General features: G+C 35.2%; 1 protein-coding gene and 1 non-coding gene across 4 annotated transcripts in view; one reads left to right on the top strand and one right to left on the bottom strand.

Moving 5' to 3' along the window:
* CRPPA (CDP-L-ribitol pyrophosphorylase A) overlaps positions 1-14,396 on the bottom strand; it is a 299,557-nt gene that overhangs the window by 31,936 nt on the left and 253,225 nt on the right. The gene's annotated exons all lie outside the window — the stretch shown is intronic.
* Positions 838-941, top strand: LOC116569773. Its single transcript, XR_004277196.1, has one exon. It is a non-coding gene; the product is annotated as a small nucleolar RNA U13 (small nucleolar RNA).

Raw genomic sequence — 14,396 nt, 5'->3', positions numbered from 1 at the left:
ATATATATTTACATATCATAAATAACATTATATTTATAATAAATAACTTAATGTATTAAAAATATTATATTAACATTGCATAGAATATAAAGTTTTATGATTAATACATAGAGCCCAAAATTTATAGTTTATATTACACAGACATACATACGCGCGTGCGCACACACACACACATATATACATATACACACACATGTGTACTTCTGATTTATCAGCTTTATGTTTCCACTACCCACCTCTCATTCCAGCCCAATAACCAATGGATACCTACTTTCTTCCATGAAATCTCTGAAGTGATTTTTCCATGTACTTGCTACACACACATATATAATACACACACGTATATACATGATACATCTACACATTACCTATACCTTCATATATGTGTGTATACATTTTAGTTTAAGATCTGTGTCTAGATTAAGACCTTTAAAAGTATTCCCAATATCTGGGAGCCCTGAGATCTATAATTTGTGCCACTTGAATCTGTAAGATAATTTCTTGAAATGCTGTACTACAGAAGACAAGATTAAGATACTATTTCAGAAAGGATAACTGAGATTCAACTGTAGTGATCTATACTTTAACCTTTTTGTTGTGATTAAGCATGGAAAGGGAGGGGACTAAGAGGACAAAAAGGGATTTTTTTCTTTATTACACTTCTGTATTTTAAAAATTGTTTTATGAAATGTATGGGTTCATATATTAACTGTATATATTTTTAATGATAACAATACTATAGACATGGTATTCAAAATTAAATTCTCAAAGGAGGATTGAAGTTTAGAGACAGCTATACAAAATCTCCCTTTATTAGCATACGATTAAGATCAGTAGATCCTTTTGAAGTTCATAAGCTTGATGATTGGGTGTTCACACATTTGTGTGATATGTGCCTCCTTCAAACCTTGTAATGACCTTGGCACATTACCTGTCTGATGTGGGGGGGGAACCCCAAACAATATATATTATTTAAATTTACTTTTCAATCATTTATTCCAAAGAGAGGTTGAATTTTCCCTTCAAATTCCACTGACACTATATTTCAGGTTTTCATTAGAATATCCACTGCTCTGGGGCACCTGGGTGACTGAGTGGGTTAAGGCCTCTGCCTTCAGCTCGGGTCACGTCCTGGGGTTCTGAGATTGAGCCCTGCGTCGGTCTCTCTGCTCAGCTGGGGCCCTGCTTCCTCCTCTCTCTCTGCCTGCCTCTATGCCTACTTGCGATGTCTCTGTCAAATAAACAAATAAATCAAAAAAAAAATATATCCACTGCTTTGGTGGTTCTATTTTTTTATAAGAATTTTGTACACAAAAATGAGAATAAACTTAATGAATAATTCTGAGCTAGATTTAGAGATAGCCATGACCTTTGCTTTTTCATTACCATACTGTTTGGGGTACATAAACAACCCATGATGAATCGTACAGTACATGCCTGCAATTATAATTTTGCACAAAATATGAGCAGTGAGTGATGATTAAACTAGTAATGCTTTATTAAACCAGTAATGCTTTATTAAAACTTCAAGAAAATACCATATAGGAAAACTATTTTACAACATAAGCTTTATTCATTTTTGAAGTGGCCAAAAATAGATAACATTAATTTTAAGACAATAAAACATGCTATAAAAATAAGCAAGGTTAATAGAACAGAAACTATGCCAACTATTCATATATCTCTGGCATATTTCTCTAACTGAACATATTTATGTGAAAACAAGATCATCATTTCTAGAGAATGTCTGCTGTTTACTTACCACCTACAATAATCTTTCAGATAGAAAAACCATTTATAGCTTAACTATCTATAATTTTTCAAGAAAAGGATTTGGGTAGAACTGGCAAAGGTATTGTATTCTGGAGTGAGGGAAAAACATGAAACTGTAGAGCCTGAAAAACAGAAAAAATAAATTTGAAGTACATGCAAAAGCTATTAACCAAGTAGATTTTAGACTCTTTCAAGAGCTTTTAAGAGATCATCAGGGGGTATCCAAATTATGCCGTAAGTCTCCATTTACCTGTATTAACCTGTATTTCATGTTTTATCTTACATCAATGAGGTGTGTGAGCTTATTATAAACTGCAATCCTACAGGAGCATCAAAACATAAACACAAGGATAAAAGGAACTTGATGAGCCTAATATACTCTCTAGTTATATAAAATTGCCTATATATTCTGAAAACATTTAAAAATACATATTCTTCTTTAAAATTATGTTGTATTTTGATGAGTGGTAGAGAGTAAGAATCATTAGTCAAAACATTTACTGAACATTTTAAAGGGCCTATTCAATCTGAGTAGATATGAGAAAGACACAAGCCTAGGAATTGAGGGAGAGGAAGAGTAGAGTGGAGTCAAGAATAGGAGGAGGAGGAAATGGGCAATCTAGTAGATCTCTGACGGAAGAACAGTGTGCCCTTGGGTATCTCATTAAGGTTCTCCATTCTCATTTTCTTTATCATCTGCAAAACAGAGACAACAAAATCTGACAGGTCCACCCCTGAGCCTTCCCTGCATACACCAGAATTTTTTTAAGGTTTAAAGGAGAGATTCGAAAAAGTCCTGATCAAATATCACATTTTAAGAAGTTAATGCTTATAAATTAAATTACTCAATATCATGAGTTTTTTCCAAGTGGATAGTATTAATACTAAAATAATTCAAAATAGAAATGTGATACAGCAGCCAAATACTTTTTTTTTTTTTTTTCTCTTGCAATGAAACTATATATTCTCCTTCAGATCCCTGGAACTTAGCATATAGTAGGCACTTAAGAAAAATTCATCAATAAAGGAAGGAAGGAACGTAAAATGCATCTCTTGTGTTACCCAGACTGAAATACTATATGGCTTAAGAGTTAATAACATTACTTGAATAATCTCAATTTAGATACTTGGCAGAACTTTCTATACTGGAATGCCAAGATTAATCATCAATAGTTACATTGTTTTTCCAGAGCAGAAAACCTGCAACAAAATACAAGAGGTGCCATGCTGAACAGACTCAGAGTCTGGTCATCCATATCTCCCACAGACTTCATTAAAGATTAATATTATTTTGCCATTATCATACACCCTGTTTTCAAAAAGCCAAGCAGAATTACTGCCCATGATAAAGTATATCCAAAGAAATACTATGCAGGCTAGGACAGAAAAAAGAAAACATATATACTATATTTATATTATCAATTTACTATTATACAGTAGTTTTTAAGAAGTTTTATCTTATTTTTTTATTCATATACATTAACAGGCAGAGACTTGAAATGCTCAATAAAGTTGAATTGCCTCAGTTGAAAAACCGGGAGCAGCAATGACACTCTTTTCTGACCTCACCATCCACAGAAGTCCCTGACCAACCTGTCAGTTTTTCCCTAGAACAGTTTCAAAACCATGGCCTTTTATAATCCTTTTTATCTCAGTCTTATAGTCTTATCTTACAGCCTTTCTAATTCATGGAAAACTTTGGTGAGGCTGGAGTATTTCTCAGCATTTCCTACATATGTGTCTCAGTAATCTGGGACACATTTATTTATAAACTGCTGCCATTTTTAACAAACAGAATTTTTTTTTTCCAAAGATTTTATTTATTTATTTGACAGACAGAGATCACAAGCAGGAAGAGAGGCAGGCAGAGAGAAAGAAGGCTCCCTATGGAGCAGAGAGCCTGATGTGGGGCTCAATGTGGGGTTTGATCCCAGGACGCTGGGATCATGACCTGAGCTGAAGGCAGACGCTTTAACCCACTGATCCACCCAGGTGCCCCAACAAACAGAATGGTTTTTAACATTTAGGGTGCACAAACCCTCAGGTAGGATATGCCTCAGGCAGTAAAGACAGGCATGACATATTTCACAAGAAAAAGAAAGCAGTGGAATATAAGAAATGGTGCAGTGGACTATGGGGGAAGGGAGAGAATACTGAATGGGAAGTTCTCTCAGAGAGGGAGGCAAACCATGAGAGACTTTTAAGTCTAGGAAACAAACTGAAGGTTGCTGGAGGGGAGGTGGGTGGGGGGGATGGGATAACTGGATGATGAGCTTTAAGGTGAGCAAGTGATGTGATGAGAACTGGGTGTTATAAGCAACTGATTAATCATTGAACTCTACATCTGAAATGGAATAAGAGATGTAAGTCGAAAACAAAACAAAACCAGCATACAACATGCTGCATGTTAATGCCTAAAATCCGTCAGTGGACCTGAGCTGAAGAACCTTTGCTGGGTTGATCCTTCCTAATTGTTCAGTTTGCATTCTGTTTCCTGTACCTTCCTCCTTCCATGACAGTTGTGATCTCATACTAGGGGTCAGGAAACTATGGCCCTCAGAGCAAATCAGTGTTATTTCTTCTCTTTGAAATGTGCCATTGGAACATGGCCGACCACTCATTTATAGTTTGCCTGTGGCTGCTATTGTGCTACAATAGTAGAGATGAGCTCCCAAAACCCTTGTTATCTTCTCTCACCTTTATAAGAAAAGTTACTTCGTAATAATTCATAAAAAATATTTTGACACCTATGCTTTAATTATACAATTTCTTAAATATTTTATCAACACTTGATGTCTGAATTCATATAAAACACCGAGAACCCACTTTTCTGTGTTTGTCTTCTCTAATATATGTAAATGAGTTAAGAAAATATAACTCTAAAAGAGCTAAAAGCTGTACAGAACTTTTGATTTACTTTCTTACAGAGACTAACAAATCTAAAATATTAAACATAAGAGATTTAAGTGAGCTATGTAAATATGAGTATTAAAATATTTCATTTTAAAGGGCATACCAAAAAGGCATCATATATTCTACCATTCACTATAATTCTTATCTTTCCCAGGCTAGTAATTATCAGAGTGCTAGGAATATTATTTATTTAACTACATTTCAAATTGTTTGATGAGAAAATGCCAGCAAAGTCTTTGTATGAATAATTGTAGACAAGCCTGGATCTTCCACTGAGTACAAAATATTCACGTACTCATCTTAATTTAAATACAGGACGACCTTAATGTGAAAAGGTTTCTAATTTTAAAAATTAAGTTCTATATTGTATAAAAAAGATTATATAGTGATAGAAAGACTACACACTGAGATTCTGGTAATTAAATATAAATGCTAATAAAACTATTGATTTTGAGCTAGTCATGGGAAAACAATTGTTTCAAAACAGTCCCCCTTTCCAAAAAACAAAGTCTGTGCTAAGAGTTTTCCACATTATAACTATACACTAGTATTTTAAATATCTTTGGCTACATTCCTAGTCTATTCAAAATGTACCATCTACATTATAAGTATAGGTCTGTAATAAATCTCTTCTTGAGAATAATGTATAATTCAAAATTCTATCCTGTGTTAAATTCTAATGAGGTTTTAAGTACTTCTAGATTTTAGCACATTAATGCATTATAAAATCACCAGAGCAAAGAGTAATCAATCTCAACCTAGTTCAGCTATAACTTAGTTTCTTCTTCTTCAAATAAAAATTATAGTAAGATTTCACCAAGATGATTTAAAAATGAGTAACAAGTGCTTGAAATAGATCAAGAAAAAAACTACAGTAAATATTTGTAACAGGGTAGGCTTGTCAGTTTTATACTCTATTTGAAGCTCACGATTAAAAAGTGAGGTTGGGAAAAATAGAAGATATTCTCTATCTTGTAACTGGCTGAATTAATGAATACAAAGTACTGAGAATAGCACTGCCATATGACAAACAGTATACAAGTCCACATCATGACCATCAGAACCATGACTGTCATCCCCATCTTAGAAATAAAAGCACACACACACAACCTTACCTATATATAAGCTTCCTCTCTGAGAGTCAAGTACTTGAAGGTTAAATGGGTTTGAAATACACGCTTCTGGGTATTTAGAGGGTAAAACTTTACATTATTCAGGAAAAATTTGATCGTTAGACATCCAGAGAATTAAAAACTTCTCTATGCAACAATTTTGAGACACAAGTCAGTAAAAATCCAAGGCCAGAAAAGCACAGCACAGAAACTTACAGACATGCAGGAGATTCACGTTAGCTGGAGTTCAGTAGTAGTTCAGTATCCATAGAAACAAGGTTAAGCGCCATAGCACACAAAATCAGGCCTTCAACTTGCTGGCTTCTATTGTTTGAATAGGACTGATGGTCCTCGGGAAACATAATTATAGTAATGTTCGTAATCAAGAGGAAGAAGATTCCTGTGGTTGATTTATAGTCACATATACTAAACTTTACATACAATTTATTCAATAGGTGTCACAGAATTAACACACAATATATATATATATAAATAATTGTATGAAATGTGTAGAGTTTTTGAACCTCTATTAAGTTTTCCACAAAGCTATCACATTATGCTTTTAGACTCAAGTATGGTTCTGTAAAATTATTAGTATGCAGTCATAAAGTAAATATCACACACAATTTCTACTAGAGTCATCACAAACACTTTGAAAACAGGCACGTTAGGATCAAATGGAATATAATGATGATGATACTAATAGTAACAACAATAAGTAAATTTTAAACAGATGCAATTAGGGGTCCCTGGGTGGTTCAGTCAATTAAGTGTCCAACTCTTGATTTCAGCTCGGGTCATGATCTCAGTCTTGTGAATCAGTTCGAGCCCATGTTGGGTTCCAAACTCAGTGGGGAGTTTCCTTAAGATTCTCTCTGCCTCTGTCCCTCCCCACCTTTCTTTATCCCTATCTTAAAAAAATAATAATAATAAAAAATAAAAAAGTTATGCAATCAAAGATACTAAGAATTGTTTCTAAAATCCCTAATCCCATAAAAAATCTATTAAACCTCTCTGGTTCTCTACCTACAAAATGTAAAGAAGAAAATAAAGGCAATTCTGCTGAGTGTAAAGATGTGGTACCTTCCGCCCCATGACCAAGCTGTAAGCCTGAGGCGTCAGCTTCCTCATGTCTAAATTTCTGTGTGAAGGCATTTCCCAAACAACGTTACGTAATTTGTATTCTATGTTCTGGTCATCATAGTCTACTAAGTGTAGGAAATGCTGGGGCAAATTGGCTTCTTTGTTGCCTGACTACTCACAATGTTTTATAAGTTAATATAAATCCTGAGTCTCTATCAGTGCAATGCAGTAACATAATTTCGCAAATAAATTTCACCATGTTGTCATTAACTCTTTTGGTGGGGGGTGGAGGGGTAGGGAATTCTGGGAATCCATGTCTTAGGTTATTTCACATGCATTTCTAATATATTATGTCATTTGAGGCACACGACGACAAAGAAGGAAGGACAATTAAGGGTCTAATTAGAGGTAAGTAAATTTAAATTCAAAGAGATAATACAAGTAGCAAGTGTGATTTACTTTTAGATGTACTGAACATCAATCTAGAAATATTATTTTATGAACTGAGACAAAATTTCTTATCTTAAGGAGAATATCAACCTGGAAGTAGAAGAAATTAATGTCCCTTCCAAATAGGACATACTATTATAGTATATACAACAGCCACAGTGCAGCTTACTGGCTAACTTAAAAAAATTTAAGCTTTTGGAAACATACATCATAAATTTAGCCAAAATGTGGAGGCACCCTATGACACTGAAGTACCAAGTATTTGGTATTTGATATTCCTGGAATATTCTGTAATAATCTAGATTCAAGGTTTTCTTAGGAGAGACTGGTGGCTGGAAGACAGGGATAAAATAAAGCTTTTCAAAACATAAGTAAAACTTTTCTGAAAGGACAAACAGCTACTAGTTCTTCACTGGCAATCTTCATGAGAGGCTCTTTAAAATTCTTAAATTAGTAACTGCACATTTGTCAAAACGCATTTTGCACATGATTCATTTTAAATTGCAGAAACATACATAGTCATGTATTTAATCGCTTATGTGAGAGACCTGGCCTCAACACCAAACCTTTCCTGGGAAATTTCATTATGGTGTAATTTTCAACCCAGAAAAAATGATTTTTATTTCGTTAAAGCACATCCCCTAACCCCAGACACGTACACACACTTCATTATGAATTTTGGGAACTTGAAGAAAATATGACTTATTGGTGAAATCTTTTCACCAAGATCATGACCTATAAAAAACATGATTCCTCAGATTTGAAGTACTTTATTATGCTGTTAATATCCAATTAATCTGGGTACCAGGACATTTTTAATTCTGTTATATTTAAAAATATGTATATCCCCCTTTTAAAATCACTTAATTATGCCATTAAACTTCATTATGGTTTGACTCAAATTGTTTTTGCTTCATCTGTAAGGATTTAAAAACAAAACAACTAAAGTATTCTAAGATTTTTACTAAAGTTACACTCACACTTAACATTAAACAAATCATGATTTTAAACTATGGTATTAAATTCTAATACTTTTGACATTTTATTCTCCAACTCCTTGTCATTAATATACAGCATTTTGTTTCAAGCATTTTCAAACAATAAGCTATAAATGTTCCTTACCACTATTCAGTGTTGATGTATTAATTTTCGATTTGTTGTCATAATGAATGACCACAAAGTCAGTGGCTTAAGACAATACAAATTTATTATTTCATAGTTCTATTGGTCAGAACTCATACAGATCTCATTGAGCTAAAGGCTCTAGGGGAGAAACCATTTTCTGCCTTTTACAGCTTCTAGAAGTTACCCACATTCTTTGGCTTCAGAGTCAACACTAGTTGGTCACATCTTTCTCACTTCGCATCTCTCTGATTCTCCTGTCTCCCTCTTCCACTTTTAAACACTATCGTGAATACACTAAGTCTACTCAGATTACCCAGGTTAATCTCCCTTCTTTAAGGTCAGCTGATTAGCAACCTTATTTGAATCTGCAACCTTAATTTTCTTTTGCCATGTAAGGTAACATATTCACAGGTTCCAGGACTTAGGACCTGGATATATTTTGGGGGCAGGGGGGTGCACTATTTTGATTACCAAGTTGGCTACAAGCTTATATTTTATATCCTGCCAGTTGGTATCTGTGTTTATCATCAAAGGCATTTCTATACAAAGAATGTGTAGTAGATAAAGGCTCCAAATAACAAGTAAAATAGAACACGCTTTGTACTAAAATTTGAGGACAAAAGCCTTAAGCAACTTAGCATCTTGTGCCTAAATAACCATTTTAGAAATTTTAATAGAAGCCAATGAATTTTACACTCATCTCATTTGAAATCCTAAAACTGGGATGATGTCACAAGTGACACCCCACCCTCTCCTATAAAGAGGCAACCCCCGGGTTTTCAGAAAAGCATTCACCTGAGGCATGCCACATGCTTTCATCTATCTCCTCATAAATACTCAAGGATTCACCTTCTAAATCCAACCTTCTATCGGTAACCTGATAAAAATATGTGTGGTCCCAAGAAACTCTGACTTCGTCATCACACATACCTGTGTTCTGTGCTGTCTCTACCGAGCATGGCCTTCATACGACAGATGCCATTTATGCAGTAGTGGCTTAATTGCCTGCAATCAAGAATTAAACAACAGAACTTCCCTTGCGAAAAAAAATTTGAATTTCCTCTACTTAAACCCAGTTGTACTCTAAGCTCTTTGATGGTTGGAATGTGTCTGCCTTATTTCAGTGCCTTCCACCAATCCCAGCACGTACTACAGACCCAAAAAAGCATTGTTCAAGAATAAATTAAGGCACAGTAACATAGTAACTCCAGCTTTCTGCCATTTTTGTCTTTACTTGCCTAACAAAATCTCCTATTACTCTCGTTATGCAAGTTCTGCTATAGTTAAAAATCCAAAATGTGGTCATATTTTACAAATATTTATTTACTGCCCATTATGCACAAGGTTTCTCATACCTTTGAATTAACACAATGACAGTTTAGTTCCTGCCCTCATTCATGTAACTGTGGTCTTTCAGATTTTTTGATCCTAGTACATTTGATGTTGATATTCATTCCATGAAGCATCTCTCAATCCCCTCACACAGAAATGATGAATCTCTTCTAGTCCTTAAGACTGTCTATTCTACTTGCCATTCATATTACATCCTGTCACGCTTACTATATACACACTGCATCTCCCCCAGTGCAATTGCTTATATAACTGGTTTGAAGTTATTTTTACACATACACATTTTCAGCATAGTTGGACATACATGCTTTTTTCTCTTAAAAATGCAATCTTCAGGGGTTCCTGGGTGGCTTGGTCATTAAGGGTCTGCCTTCAGCTCAGGTCATGATTCCAGGGTCCTGAGATCGACCTCTGCAATGGGCTCCCTGTTCAGCAGGAGGCCTACTTCTCCCTCACCCACTCCCCCAGCTTGTGTTCCCTTTCTCACTGTCTCTCTCTGTCAAATAAATAAATAAAATCTTAAAAAAAAATACAATCTCCACAAAAACTTCGGAAGGATGTGTTTTCTAGTCCGAAACTGTAATTCTTTTCTATTTATCAAGAGTGGAATATTTATGTATTTCTGGCCAATAGAAAATATTTAGAGTACAATTATAAAGTAAAACTGGGGTACTAGGGGTAGATACACAGTAATTATTATTCTGCAGATAGACAATATTCATTTCAATTATCTCTGTATCTTAGAGAAGTTATAAAACACTAAGTTTCCGTCCAAGGGGCGATGAATATAATCTGTTCTCCCTAATGATGTATTAGCAATAACAGATATATATAGCAATCATCATACAGCTGACCTTCTAACATTGTGGGGGTTAGGGGTATCAAACCCCTGCCTAGTTGAAAATCTGCATTTAACTTTTGATTCCCCCAAAATTTTACTAGTAGTCTACTGTTGAGCAGAAGACTTATTCAGAATGTAAACAGTCTATTAATGCATATCTTCTACATTGTATGTATTACATACTACAATCGTTCAATAACGCTAGAGAAAAGAAAATATTTAAAAAATCCTAAGAAAAAGGAAATATATTTACAGTACTGTATCTATTGAAAAAATATCTGCATATAAGTGGATCCGCAAAGTTCAAACCTGTGTTGTTCAAGGGTCAGCTGTACTAACAATAATTTAATCCCACCACACTTGCCAGCACAAGGGAATGGAGCAAAGGCAGTACAAAACAGCTAAAAATAGAATTTTAAAAAATTGCAAGATGTATACGTTATATGGAAATCTCTAAGTTTTTCTGTAAAGCTTATGAAGATGTTTTCTCTAATATTTTATGGTATTAACACAAAAAGGGCACAATAATTTTGTGTGTACATATAGGGAAGGGTAACCCTTCTTGGAGTTTTTTTTTTTTTTTTTTAAATTTAAAAAACCTTAAATTAAATGACAATAGGTGTGTGGCTCAGACTAGGCAGACTGTGCCCAAGAGAATGGGGCCAGGTGCCAAGTGAAGTAGGATTTGATCTGCAAACCACTGTCAGCTCTTTCTCTAACCCTTCCAATAAGTAACAACACTATGTCGCCTCAGGGAGCGTAGTGATGCAAACCTCTGAGTTGGGACAATTCTCTTGCTATTGTTGGTGTTTTTCATTTTCTTGCCAACCAATATTTCAAAAAATGTCCTTTAAGTCTTTCTTAAATAAATAAACCTGGCAAATACAATAAAAACCTAGTTGATATGCTACAGTGAAACAAGTAGATAAGCAATAACTACGTCCAAAATGTCTCACTTCATGCACAGAAGAAAACAATTTTAAGTGGTAAACAAAAATAAAGCCCTCTCAGTGAAGTTTCTGAAACATCTTAATGTACCCTTTAGACTTGAAGCAATTGGTATCCAGAAAAATGAATATTACGTGTTAAGGTCAGTAAAGCCTGAAATTTAATTTTAAAGTTTACTCTTTACAAGTCTGAAAATTTCCTGCATTTTATTTCCTTTATACTTTATCTCCAGAAAGGAAGAAAACTAATCTTGCAGCAGCCCCTCCATTATCATAAGCAGCATTTTCTAAGAGTCATGATGACTCTGATAACATTGCTCTAAGCAAAAGCAAATGAAGAGCAAACCTAAATCATGATTTCATGTATGCACAACAAAACCAGAATTTAGAAAAACAAACATGGGCTTAAAAAAAAAAAAATAGGTCTACATATGGTTTGTTTCCCCGCATCATCACGAACCAAGTCATTGGTGATCTGGAAGGAACTGAGTTGACTCAGATTCACCTGGGATGGATTCCACTGTTTGAACACACACACCTACACATCACACTCACTCTCTCTCATTCCATCTCTCTCTCTTTCTCTCTCTCTCTCTCATGCTTCCAATGGAATCACCTATACTAGGCCAGTCACCAAACCAGGGCTTACTTAATACTAACCTACTTGCAATCTCAACCTCCCACAGAAACATAGTCTTAAGAGGTCAGTCAGGATTTTTCTGGTCAGCACCAATGAGGTCATCTATCATAGGGCCCCCTCTCCATTCCCCCAAAGGATGATGAGGTAATCCACCCAATGAGATCCTTTTTACTTACCCTAAGGTAAGTTGACCTTACTTGAAACAATCTTTTCTTTTCTTTTGCTAATTGTCCTGTCCCATAAAATCCTTCCATTTTGGACAACTCCTCAGAACTCCCCTTTACTTGCTAGACTGGCTGCTAATTCATAAACCGATTGCTAAAACCCACTAGATCTTTAAAATTTACTTGTGTTTTTATTATTAACCACTAAAAATCTCTATTTTAAATGCCTTCCAGAGAGGCCATGAAGTGGTGAAGTTGAAACACCTGCATCCTGTCTTGCCACAGCATGGAAAGACAGACCAAGGCTATGATAATATTATGAAATGCCAGATCTACAAGAGCATTCTACAGGGAATGCACCGGAAACATGCAGATATCCCTCCCATGCCAGTGCCACTGGTTTCTCACTAAGGTAATAGAAGCCGTGAGAATAAACATGATGTCACCCGAAGTATAGGCAGTGTGTTCAGTACTGAGAATATCAAGACCTTTATCTAGTATTCTCCATTTTTTCAAAATTCAGCATTCAAGCTTAACATTTTTATTTAGAAAGACAATATATATTTTATCCCTATTAACTGAGATAGTTCCTTAGGAGACCCACAAGTTCTAAATATATCTTTCTAATCATTTAGCCTTTTAAATAGAATCATCAAATATTAATAGAAGCTCATTTCACCTCATTGGGACATTCTACACAATAGAACTGGTGCAATTCAATAGAGTGCTTTTTTGAGCCATCGTTACTTAAAAACATTTTATACTTGAATAAATACTTTAAATGAGCAAAATGACTGTTTAATAACAAACTTATCAAAAACTCTGTATTGTACAATTTCAGCAGAATATTTTAGGAACTAGGTTTTACGTAGTAGTGTTATTTCCCCTCAATTTGGGGAAAATCAGCAACTTCCTTTGCGCTTTAGAATTTTTAAAACTTACTTTAACTATTAAAACAAACACCTTTCTGGGGTGCTCAGTGGGTTAAGCCTCTGCCTTCAGCTCAGGTCATGATCCCAGGGTCCTGGGATTGAGCCCCTCATGGGGCTCTCTGCTCAGCAGGGAGCTGCTTCTTCCTCTCTCTCTCTCTGCCTGCTTCTCTGCCTACTTGTGATCTCTGTCAAATAAATAAATAAAATTAAAAAAAAAAAAAACCCTTTCTGTCTTATTAAGGAGGGTATTATTGATAGTAATAGGATGGCCAAAAAAAAAAAAATAAAAAGATTGATAAGATGACTGTTGGGTGGAAGACGCTGAAGTGATCCTGGTGACAAATCACCAGGTGGAGGATGCCAAATGTTAGGACTGAAGCTAATGAATCCTTTGTCACACCTCAAAAGTTATTAAATTTTAAATTGCTTTAAAATCACTCTTTCCGGGACGCCTGGGTGGCTCAGTTGGTTAGGCGGCTGCCTTCGGCTCAGGTCATGATCCCAGCGTCCTGGGATCGAGTCCCACATCGGGCTCCTTGCTCAGCAGGGAGCCTGCTTCTCCCTCTGCCTCAGCCTGCCATTCTGTCTGCCTGTGTTCACTCTCTCTCCCTCTCATTCTGATAAATAAATAAATAAATCTTTAAAAAAAAATAAAATAAAATCACTCTTTCCATCTCACTTCAAATGCTCTGATTTGATGTGAGCAGGGGGCGTGGCCTGCCTCTTCCTATTTATAATGCAGTGAGCCGAAACAGAACAGAAACAGAACTCAAGGTTTTCACGTCCAGGAATCTAACATAAATACATTTATTGAGCCCTGATTACGTTTAATAGACTTGATTCCCCATGTGAATTGTGAATTGTATGTGGAACTACATGCTGAATGTAAAGAGATGCTTGTATATATCGTGTCCAAGTACTGACAGTAACAAGATTTAGCTTCAGCCACACCAGAGTAAAAATGTGTGCCTGAGTATTACATAAATCATCACTGATAAAATAATTTCTTCTTTAACTTGTCAACCAGTCTAAATTAGAAATTAGAGATCACATTTTGTGATTTTCT

The sequence above is a fragment of the Mustela erminea genome, chromosome 11 (assembly GCF_009829155.1).
Source record: "Mustela erminea isolate mMusErm1 chromosome 11, mMusErm1.Pri, whole genome shotgun sequence".
NCBI classification, from domain to species: Eukaryota; Metazoa; Chordata; class Mammalia; order Carnivora; family Mustelidae; genus Mustela; species Mustela erminea.
The sequence above is the reverse complement of the archived record's forward strand: the minus strand, read 5'-3'. Positions and strand labels throughout refer to the sequence as shown.